The sequence below is a fragment of the Adiantum capillus-veneris genome, chromosome 28, assembly GCF_014529385.1.
Source record: "Adiantum capillus-veneris isolate H3 chromosome 28, ASM1452938v2, whole genome shotgun sequence".
NCBI classification, from domain to species: Eukaryota; Viridiplantae; Streptophyta; class Polypodiopsida; order Polypodiales; family Pteridaceae; genus Adiantum; species Adiantum capillus-veneris.
Window position 1 is genome coordinate 87,932,879 of NC_140958.1, and position 12,247 is coordinate 87,945,125.

General features: G+C 42.3%; 1 pseudogene; it reads left to right on the forward strand.

Moving 5' to 3' along the window:
- The first annotated feature begins 1,718 nt into the window (after window positions 1-1,718).
- On the forward strand, window positions 1,719-7,732 carry LOC147420839 (ferrochelatase-2, chloroplastic-like; annotated as a pseudogene).
- Window positions 7,733-12,247: the final 4,515 nt, after the last annotated feature.

Genomic DNA, 12,247 nt, shown 5'->3' on the forward strand with positions numbered 1-12,247 from the left:
ATGTATTATGGGTATTCTTATGGGGAGAAGGTGAATGCTATTCCACAAATTGCATATTTCATTTGATGCACGGCATTGGGTTGCATAATCGTTGATGGTGTTCAAGTGTCCAAAGTGTATATAGAGTAAGGAGGCTTTCAAAGTGTGTTGCTTGAGTTGGTGAGTGCAAGTGTTATTTTGATCGGTTTCCTTCTCCACTCCCAAAAGAAGGTGGTGCCCCAAGTAGTGTGCGTACCTCTTTACGAACATTTTGTGAGGGTAGGACCATTGGTTTGGGTTTAGAGGCCCCATTTCAAAAAACTCACCCTCACTGTCAAATGTATTCAAATGTACGTTGTCAAGAAGTGCGCAGTGCGACTAGGAAAGTATCGGGCCTCTGATTGTGAGGATTCGTAGAAAATTCAAGCAAGGCGTAGATTATTTGAAGCCAAAAACACAATAGAAAAGAACAAAACTCCAGCCATGAAAGATCCACTTTGAAAAGGAACCAAGATTAACTCAAAACTCTTGTGTGTGTGAAGATTAGGTGTAGCCTCGCTCCCAATTGCACAGATGCAGTGCTCATTCGACCTGTTATAAACCCTAAATTTACGCTTCAATTCTTCATCATGACCATTTCATGGAAGCTTCATTGATTCATTGGAGAAGCCCAAGTAGTTATTTTGAGGAGGCGAAACCCTAATTGGAGGCCTCACAGCCTCAACCATGTAGTGGAAGAAGCACGGGGCTGCACTAGCACCCTGTAAAGGAATGGTTGTATCTCCTTGATCATGTGCCCAAATGAGCTCATTCTTGGCTTTGAAATTTTCCACACAACTTGCGAAAAGATGGCACTATCATCGATGTGGAAGTTTGAGCTATTTTTTATAATTTTTAGCCCAAAAATGCCCCTTTTTGTTCGTAAAATGCCCAAACCTCGAGGGATTCACTAAGGATTTCTGTATGGTATCACGTGAGTGTACAAGAGGGGGTTTTCTAGAGGTCATACATAAGCGTATACAATAGGGGTAGACCCCTATTATATCATGCTCGTACCGTATGCATAAGGGAGGGGGGGACCTACCCCGCGGGCGGGGGGGGGGGGTATTAAGTGCTTATACCATAAGACACATGCCCTAACAAGCCAATTAAAGAATATTTCGCATGAGGGTGTTGTTATTGGTATTTCAAACAGTTAATTCACTCCACTAGAAAGCTAAAATAGCTATACCAATGAGAAGATATGGTACCTCCCGGTCCTCTCCCTTAGCTAACATCTTTAAGACTTATTAAACAAGCTTCTAGATTTGTTGGGTTCGATGCTACCATAAACTTGACCAACCCTACTTCTATGTAGCCACTACGCATCAATATCTTTGACATTCAGACCCTCATTAGCCTCTTCAACAACATCATCATCATCAATATCACCATCTGCATAGCCTTTGTCTCCACATCTACACCCTCATTTTATTTATTGTTATCTTCAAGAGTTATTTAGATTGTTTATTCAATTTTCTCTTCAAGAGTTTTGGCTTTGATCCTTTGAATTTTAGTAACCTAGATTGATTGCAAGATTTTCTTAAAGTGAACCGGAAACGCTTTTAGCAAAAGCGTCAAATTTTGACCTAAAAACCAGGAGACTTTTAAGTTTGCCTTTATTTTATAGTTCTAATACTCTATTACAAATTGTTTGCTAAAGTTAGAATGAATAGAAACGTTTGAGTTTGGTACATGATATGTGTGTGTGTGTAAGTAGAGGAAGGAGGACTATGTCTTGCAAAGGAAAAGAAGGGAGAAGCGAAACTTGTTTAACTGCCTCACTTTCCTTAGATGATGCATCGAAAGAGAATGATAGCTCTCAGTTTCTGTCGCCCATGGAAAATGTACAAGGGAAACATTCAAATGGGCTTAACCTAGAAGGCACAGAACGTGTGGGAGTTTTACTTTGAATCTGGGTGGCCTAGTAGGGGATACCCAACTGGGGAAAATGCTTAAATATTGAGAATCATAAGACGATTCCCAGGAAGTTTTAGGCTGGGTTCACATCAGCCCGGTGGAAATGTTTTAGTTTAGCTTGGACCAATGAAACATTGTCATGTGGCTTGCCCCGTTCACATACGGCGGTGGAGGTAACAAAAAGTTCCTCCACGTCATGGAAAAAGGGGGCCTCTTCTCTTCCATCCCCCTAAATTGATCTTCCGGCCACACCCCCCCCCCCCGGAAGAACACCTCTTCCACCCTTACAGGAGTCCCTCGGGCCAATTATTGCACTCCACATAGGATGCTCGCTCCCTGTCTACCACCGCTCTGTGTAAATCGTTGGAGGGTGGAATCCATAGGTGCTTACATCTTCTGCTCGGAAGCTGCAAAAAAGTTTGTTTTCTTCCACTGCGTGGTCTGAACTAGGCCTTAAAAGAGTGAAAAGGGGGACTCTAGAGGCAGGCGACATGGAGGCCATGCTCCTCCCTTCCCAATTTGATCTCTCTCTCTCTCTCTCTCTCTCTCTCTCTCTCTCTCTCTCTCTCTCTCTCTCTCTCTCTCTCTCTCTCTCTCTCTCTCTCTCTCTCTGTGTGTGTGTGTGTGTGTGTGTGTGTGTGTGGACCAGTGCTAGAAGAAAAACGGTGTCCAATGTATTTTAACCGGCTGAAATCCCAAAATTCTGGCTGTTAGATTTTGAGCTTGCCTTGAAGAAAACCGGGAAGTTTTCACAAATTTTAGTGTAATTACCGGCAAAAGATTTAAATTTTGACCTAAAAACCAGGAGAATTTCAAGCTTGCCCTTATTTTCTTCGGTTATTTTTCTAGCCTTGCGCATCACACAACAAGGGCATCTCTCTCTCTCTCTCTCTCTCTCTCTCTCTCTCTCTCTCTCTCTCTCTCTCTCTCTCTCTCTCTCTCTCTCTCTCTCTCTCTCTCTCTCTCTCTCTCTCTCTCGTCTTGTCTGAGGATGTGTGTAGTGGTGATGAAGCTCGAGATGTTCTCTGTAGGTGTAGCCTTGTGAGTGGTAGGGGGAGCTGTGGTGCAGGCTTGTGAGGAAGGAGGAGTTCCAGGCGGGAGGGGCACGTCAGCCTCGAGAGGTAAGGAGGGAAGGAAGGCAAATAAGAGAGGCCTTCCAATATGATAGAAACGACGTGCAACCATTTTTATACAATCGTTTTGCAGATCCAGTAAGCTTCAAGCCATTCCTCATTTGTGACTGTTTTTGTTTGGTACCCTAGATTGATATTGTTCAGGGAGATTTCATGGGTTATTTATATGCACATTCTGGAGTGGGATGTTTGGCACATATATCATGGTGCAACCATGTATCCTAAGAAGGTATGGATATATACATGCAAACATGGGTTCCCAATCCCTCTGTGAGATTGTATCCTGAGTGAATAATTCCAGCCTATTCTCTGTGTGAACAGTCAGATTACATTTTACTAGTTTTTTAGTGCAGCTTTTGTGAATGTTCTATTACTCTGTATTAAGACATTATTCGGCTTCCAAGGATGTTAAAATTTTTTCAACAACCTCTTGCAAGATTCATATCACTTGTATGAGCTCCTAAAGAAAAAAGGGATATGTTGCCATTGGTGGAGGATCACCCTTGCGAAGAATAACTGAGGATCATGTACAAATACTTGTTGTGACTTGAATTGATCTCAACTTTTTAAGTGTGGATGATGTCTTACAACACTTTAGCAATTGTTACTTGGAGATTTTTGAGTCTTCTAACAGTTCTATTTGTTACATTGAACATGTCGTCTTTTAGCTTTGGTAGCTTACTGTCTCATCTTTTATAGATGAAGTTGGAAAGCGTAACATGCCGTATGTTTTCAAGCTTTTTCTTTGGCTATGTTCAACTAATGCTTGTTAGCAAGGAGTTTAAGTTTTGAGGTAGTGTAACTTTGCATATTACTTTAGTGTTGATTGAAGAGTTTTCTTGGCCAATATCACATGATGGGTTATCTGAATAGTGCAGATGGATGTATGTATGCATGTGAAGATGTTTTTTTTTCCCATTCATGGGCACATGCATGCATTATATGTGCTTGTGCGTGCACATGCACGATGATGCGCTTGCATGCAACATGCACATGCATGCTGCATGTGCTTACTTGCACAATTTTAGTCGTACTTTCACCAGTCAAGGAAATTTGTTTATGCATCTGTATTTTTTCATTATTGTTTGAGAATTTGCTTCATGTTTGTTTTTTAAAAATATTCTAGTTAAAGTAATTTCTCTTCCTCTATTGCTTCTTCTAAATAGTCAATTCAGATATCCCTTATCTCGCCATTGCATGTATTTGTGACGGACACAGGCCAGACAATTCATGGTTATTACACATGATTTTTGTCTGGGTGACCACCAACATGACTTCTGTGATGTGGAAAATCCATTCCATGATGATTCAAGGACTCCTAGGGCAATCCTTTGATTGTACACAGGGCATAAATGCCTCTTAAACTTGTTGTTTCTGTAATTAGGGCTACTTTAGTTGGGAAACATGAGTGCATATTTTTTATCCGGTGCAGATAGTGAGCTTTATAAGGTGTTTAAAGTGTTTAAATAATCTGTGGCTTTACTAGAAAAGAACGTTTTAGCAAAAGTATACATTGGAATGAGGTACATGAATCCTTTTATAGAAGAGGCACTTGAGCAGGTATGCCTTTTCATCCTTTTCTAGTTCCTGGACTTTGCTAGCAGTTTTGCCCTGTTATGCCGTGGAGTTTTAGTTCCACAATTACATTTCATCACTCCCCTCCCTAAAGCCATATGGGAGATGTGCTTTGCTTAAACTGTATTGGTGTTGTTTTTGACCTAAAGTAAGATTTTCTTATGCAGTTAAAAAGAGATCAAATCACAAGGCTTGTCATATTACCTCTTTTTCCTCAGCTTTCTATCTCAACTAGTACAACGGCGCCGCCTTCGGCGGCGGCATGGCCCCTCTTATACTCAAACCCCTTGCTTCCACTGCCTATTCAGAGAGGGTTTTGGACCACTGGCCAAAGTTATGAGATACCAGGAGTAGAGATGCCTTGGGCTATTTTTATCGGAGCTGCACAAACATAGGGAGAGCCTCTTGAGGAGACCAAACAGTAGGAGACACTCACAGAGGGAGATCACTGATTTCTTCAGACTACATACGGGGCATTCAGATGAGCAGTCATCCCAACAAACTTCAGAGTCCACCTATACCAGAGGTACATTGACTGATAGGGCCACTGAGCTTGGGAGATCTAGACGCCCACGACTGCGAGGGTCATCAAGACATCAGTGGAAGCTGCATCAGAGGGTCCGGAATGTTTGGCACGACATGAGAGACGCCCAGTCAGAGTACTCATTGAGGAGGACATTGATGAGCTTCGCCAAAGACGGATGTTGGATATCAGAAGATAGGATCTTGATCCCAACATCTCAGCCTTTCATTTCATCCCATTTCACTTTAGCTCAGCTCAATTTCAGTTTTTCAATTTTCAATTTTTTAGTCTTGTACACACATTGTATCAGACTCACCATTCGTGAACTCTTTTGTCTCATAGGTCACTTTGGCCTTTTGAAGACGTTAATATATCATTTCATTTCATTTCATCTCTCTCTCTCTCTCTCTCTCTCTCTCTCTCTCTCTCTCTCTCTCTCTCTCTCTTTCGTCCCTGTGTTGCCAGGTGCACTGTCCGCTTGCTTGAAGAGAAGAGATTGGCAACCTATGAGGCGCTTCGTTTTACTAACATATCATCTTATTCCACGTCATTGGTATCGTAGCAGCTGAGACGAAGGTCAGCAGAGGGTGCATAACAATGTGGCGGTGGGACAACATATTGATCAGTTGAAGCCTCCTGCATGAGGGAGATTGAATGCCCAAAGAGACTAAAAATCTTTTCTAATGTCTCCTGTATAGGGAGCGTGTGAGTTGAAGCCTCCTCCATGCCGAATACTGGTCTACCGAAGAGCCATATAATCTTTGTTGTTTTTGTTGTGATGTATACCATGCACTGCTCCTTCAAAGGAGTCTGTGCCGCTTGCTTGAAATGTAGTTGAGCCTCTGCAACATCTCTTTCTTTAATTGCTCTTGAGGAGATCGAACTCGGGCACGTGCTGCATCACCCAATGTTGCTCCTACGAAGGAGGTCGTGCCGCTTGCTTATGCCGAAGAGCCTCATAATCTTTTTTGTTTTAGATGTGGCGTGCTCCATACACTCCTCCTAGGAAGGAGGTCCAGTGCCTCTTGCTTGAAGCATAGTTGAGCCTCTACTACATCTTTTTTCTCTAATTGCTCCTGACAGAATCGAACTCGAGCGTGTGCTGCATGCTCCCATGGTGGAGGCCGCATCACTTGCTTAAAGCGTAGTTGAACCTCTCTATTGCATCTTCTTTTTTTAATTGCCCCCAAGGGAACAAAATTCGAGCACGTACTGCATCGCCCTGAGACGTGTGCTCTAGCATCAATATGTAAGTTTGCTAAGTTTTTGAAAGAAGTTTTTATTGATTTGTGATAAGCGCCTGATGTTCCTTTTTCTTTTGAGGGTGGGGTGAGAAAAAGAGGAGCAATGTAAAAACCTTCATACTTAGTCAATTTACACAGGGGCGACGGAGGCTGCAGGATTCTCTTATTCTTCTTCTTCTTCTTCTCTCTCTCACACACAGAAAATCGCTAACAGTAGCGCTTGAAGGTGAAAACTCTCTCTCTCTCAACCAAGTGTCCAAGCAAGGACGCACACACATGAGCGCATTTACTCCCTTCGACGGGCGGAGGCTGCAAGATTCTCTTCTTCTTGTTGTTGTTCCTCTCTCTCTCTCACTCACTCTCTCTCTCTCTCTCTCTCTCTCTCACACACACACACACACACACACACACACAAAATCGCTAACAGCAGCTCTTAAAGGTGAGAAAACGGGCAAGATTCTCTCTCTCTCTCTCTCTCTCTCTCTCTTTCTCTACTGTCCAAGCAAGAACACACACGCATGAGCCTCAGCGCATTAAAGATTCTCTTCTTGTTCTTCTTCATCTCTCTCTCTCTCTCTCTCTCTCTCTCTCTCTCTCACACACACACACACACACACACACACACACACACAAAATCGCTAACAGAAGCTCTTGAAGGTGAGAAAACGGGCAAGATTCTCTCTCTCTCTCTCTACTTTCCAAGCAAGAACGCACACGCATGATGAGCCTCAGCGCATTTACTCCCTTTCACGGTCCCTGAGCAATCACCGGCTGCAGGGGACACTGGTCGGATGAAGCTGGAGCTCTGTCGCATGCCCACTGTGTTCGTCGCGCATTGTTTTGAAGCTTGCCGGATCAAGCTCATGTCGACACGTGTCCGAGGGAGGGGTTGGAATCCCTTCCCTCATTATCTATTAGTATAGACAAGTATAGACAAGTGGTTCAAGCCTTCATCTTTTGGAAGAAATTTTTAGGTTCTTTTCCCAAAACTTTTAATTGTAGTACACACGTAAAGGAGATAATAACTCCCAACAACTTGCAGGAAAGATCAAAACCTTGCAAATTTGCAGCATACAATGATTCCCTTGTGGTATCAAAGGGAAGGATATGTGCAAGCAATGGCAGATCTAGTAGGCAAGGAACTTGATACTTTCAATGAGTCACTTAAAGTTTGTTTGCATTTACTCGTTTCCTTAACCAGATTTTTGATTTGTTAAAGCGTTGTTTTTCCTCAAATGAAACGTCTGTTAAAGGCCAAAATGGCCCGCAAGGTTAGAGCAAGTGCAACTGATTATGATATCTCTAGACTCTTGCTGTAAAATGTAACAAGCCTGATCCTAACTAAATCCCTAGCTAGACTTGAAATGAAAAAGCTCTGTACAATCGGCAAGTCATAGGAGTGATCTTTGCTCACCAAATCCTTGTAAAATGTAACAAGCAATGAAATCTGATCCTAACTAAATCCCTGTCTAGACTAGAAATGAAAAAGCTCTGTATGTTACAATCAGCAAGTCAATTTTGCTGATGGTGAGAAGCTGTAAGGAAGGTCTTTATGGTTGCGGACGTCTCACTCTACAGATGGTAATGGCTCTGTCCAATGATACTCCTCTAGAGAGGCAAATCCTAACTGGGTATGTGGATGAGAGAGTAGAGGTGCCTGGAACTGCAATATTGTCATTGAAAAAATATGTGATGGCTCTTTGTGTATGCATCATCAGACAATATCACTTTTGTGATGCCTAAGCTCCTATGCTAAGAGCCTAAGACATGACTGATCTTTAAAGCACATAATCTAACATAGTGGTCCAAAGCCTTCATGAAAAAGTCAGTGGTGCATCGAAGGATCTTATAATAAACAGTATAGCAACATCCATAGTACTCCTCTGATTTCACCTCCTGATGACATATATCACAAATGCAATCATCTCCTATTTATACCCTTATGTCTACCTGTTAGGAATCTTAAAGCATGTGAGGAGGTACGGATCTGTACAATTATCAACACCCCTAGTACCATTTGAGAGGTGTGTGCCATATATATATATATATATATATATATATATATATATATATATATATATAGATAGATAGGGCATGTAATAAACCCCTCTACAAAGTTGTTTAGAAAATGTCACAAGTAGTGTATTATATTTGTGCCCAGTGGTTGTTAAGAGCTTGATCCATGCCCTATCTATGTCTAATTTTGCAATATCCATCCAAATGACCCGATTCGGATCTGTGCGACTTTAAGATCAAGGAAAGGGCAATCAAAGGTTGTGTGTGTGTGTGTGTGTGTGTGTGTGTGTGTGTGTGTGTGAGAGAGAGAGAGAGAGAGAGAGAGAGAGAGAGAGAGATTTTAATAAGAAAGAGATACATTTAGAGAAAAAAATATAAGTTAATACCTTTTGTAATGTGTTTTGATTTAATAAGTGAAGTTTTCCATGGTTGTTTATGAGCATACCATTATTTTTTATTTAGAGAAAAATCCATTTCATATGTGTACCTTAAATCCCATGTGGGAAGCCTATTGAGTAGGTGGCTAGTATCATTTGTTTTGAGATTGAGATTTGTATCAGTTTACAAGGGAAATGATGTCCGTCTTTTGACAAATTACATTGTGTTAATTGGTTTATTATAATTTAGTATTCATTAGATTTGTTGCTTTTCATGGTTTTTTCTCTTAACATCTAGTGCAAATGAAAACACACTACAATCTACACTTCTGTTCATTTGGAGTTCAACATGTATTTTCACAAAAACATGTGCTTACTAGTATACATAAAATAGTGGGTCATGACATTCTGTACAAAATCCGTATGAGGGAAGATGGCTCATTGCAAGAATGTTCATATTTTGTTCGTATATAGGGGGGTAGGTTAGGATGTAAGACACCGTACATAGGGGGTTTTCTTTAATTTTGATGCATGAAGGTGACATCCCCCCATTGATAATAGTGAATCCCCCGGTGCCCAAACGAGCTGGGAAATATCCCATTAATTTGTGGAAAAATCGCATTGGGCTAAAATTTCATGTTGAAACTCATTTTCCCAGTTGGTAAGCACTTTGGACACGTCTTTTACGCCCGTGCATGAAACCTGCTATTTTTGGTCGAGATTGCCTGCATTGAACTTTCTAGGAAAAACGATCCTACGACTTCGATACACTTGACATCTGTACATTTTCTAAATCAAAATAGGCATATATTTATGTGAAAAATCATGCCATAGTGGCACATGTAGGGCCTCACCCGCCCGACAAGGTATGTACACGACTACAATCGTGGCATCTATTTTTGCATATATATCACACTATGTACATCATTGCATTTGATCCCACATAACAAAAGCATTGAGAGTGAGGTAGATATTTTAATTTCACATTATGAACGTGCCACATCACGACAACGCCATCGTGATGGGTTCCACCCTACTTACCCATTGGCCATGCACTATAAGTGGGTAGTAGATCTCGTTACAATACCATTGGGCTTAATTATGGCAAATGAGATACCCTTTAAACTTCTCATGCTTTTGTAAGAGCACACATATCAATGAAAGCATTGCCAATGCATAGTGATGACACAAATATTGACTAAAGTAGTGCAGAGTTCAAGTCCTCTTGCATATATAATTATGAGTGCACTGCAAAAGATGACATTCCGAAACTTGGTCAAACTCAAAAATTCCCACATGGCACATCGATCGATGTGATCGACCTAGCACAGATCCGACCCTCGGTGAATCTTTAACAGCCAATATCTTGGCAACTAGAACTTCGATCACTCATCTGAGAAGACTGACGCGCTCCACAAAGTGAGCACTTCAGGCCCATGCATTCACTTCATCTCAAACCCCTCAGCTACAAGTACCCACTGTTAGGCCTAAGGTAGGATGGACCAAGGCCAAGGGTCAATTCCGAATACACATGCGGTACAGGGGCTATATGTAGCTAAGAGCCAGAGGGCTAGGGGCCTACATATAGGCTGGTTGGGTGGTTATGAGCATGTCTATCTTCCCATGGCCTTTCATTGGTATCAGAGGTCAGGGGAGGGAAGGGCTATGGAGGAAGGGGGAACCTTGCATGCTCTCTCTCTTTCTCTCTCTCTCTCTCTCTCTCTCTCTCTCTCTCTCTCTCTCTCTCTCTCTCTCTCTCTCTCTCTCTTGTTTCCATGAGGGTGTGCATGGAAGGATCAGTCAAGGGCGGAAGTTTCATGACACAGAGCGTGGTACTAGCGGCTTGCTCCAAGAAAATCTCGGATTGTCGCAATGTGTGAAGGAGAGCTAAGGCGAGGAATCGACTTGCACCAAAGGTGGTGTGAGTGATACCAACAAGGTCGCAATGCCATTTTGGAGCCTTTTTGACTCTGTAGCATGACCAACAACTCATTAGAACACTCCCCTTTCTTGCTCGGCGCGACAGGCCTACAACACAGTCTTTGCCATATCCATTTCTTGGCTTAGAATTCACATGTGGGTGCCCAATAATCCCTACCCTTTCCATAGGAAGGGACGAATCCCATAGACACATCGTGCAAGGCACCTTGTGACGCGGGGAATTCACATGAAAATCAATGTAAGATAATCCCTATAACACAGTCTTGGCCATAGTCGTTTCTTGGCTTAAAATTCACATGTGGGTGCCCAATAATCCCTACCCTTTCCCTAGGAAAGGATGAATCCCATAGACACATCGTGCAAGGCACCTTGTGACGTGGGGAATTCACATGCAAATCAATGTAAGCTATGAGCAACTTGCGATTGGAACTCAAATCGATGCAGGTTATGAGCAGCACGTGATTGGAACTTGGGAATCCCCTAGACACATCGTGCAAGTCACCATGTGAGGCGGGAGATTCACATGCAAATCAATGTAGGCTATGAGAAATTGTCGATTGGAACTCAGATCGACAACGGAAGACCTCAAGCATGGCTACAACAAGGCCATGCAAGGGTGATAAATACCACCAAGCCCACATGCACCGATCGACAACAAAAGACCTCAAGCATGGCTACAACAAGGCCATGCAAGGGTGATAAAGACCACCAAGCCCACATTTTGACAGAGGTAACGATCGACAGAGAGAGAGAGAAAAGTCCTCAGCACCACCAGCAAGGGCTGAGACATGCACGGCATGCAAAGTGCAAGAACGAGACTAGAAAGAATCCGTTTGACAGCATGTGTAGAACTTTGGATGCAAACCTTCAACAATATCCGAATGCCATAGTGATCTACAAATCAAGGTGTGTTTTGGGCGATTGTTGAAAGCCATAACTGGCCTAGTAACACATGCACTCAGCAACAAAAAGTGTTAGCCCAATTTTCAATGGAAAATCGACAAATAGCATGTCTCAAGATGCTCCAAAGGAGCTTTAATCCAAGGGATGTGCTCGTGGATTGACTTGACCAAGGTTTAGACGGAGCACGAAGATCGAGATTGATCAACAGGTAGTGGTGGCAACGAATGTCCATGCACCGCAGGCTGATTCTTTGTTGATTATTGACACGATTTTTGATATGCATGGCATGTGGATTGTCCTATGAAGCAAGGCTTCAGTTTTCTCAGACATGGCTCTTAGGTGGGTTGTCTATCATTAATGGAATCAGACAATGACGGGACCCACCCATTGTTGGCAAGCGTGATTTGACAAGTTTTCTATGCCATCATGGGAGCAAGGGTTCTTCTACAAATCCTCAAGATAAGAGTAATCAAGCCAAGCAGATACAAGGTACATCTCTTGCAAGTATTTCTCTGTTTTCCAACACATTGTACAATTCAACAAGGCTGATTACCGTTGAATGCTCGACAAGGTCGACTTTCTTCTGCTATGCCATTG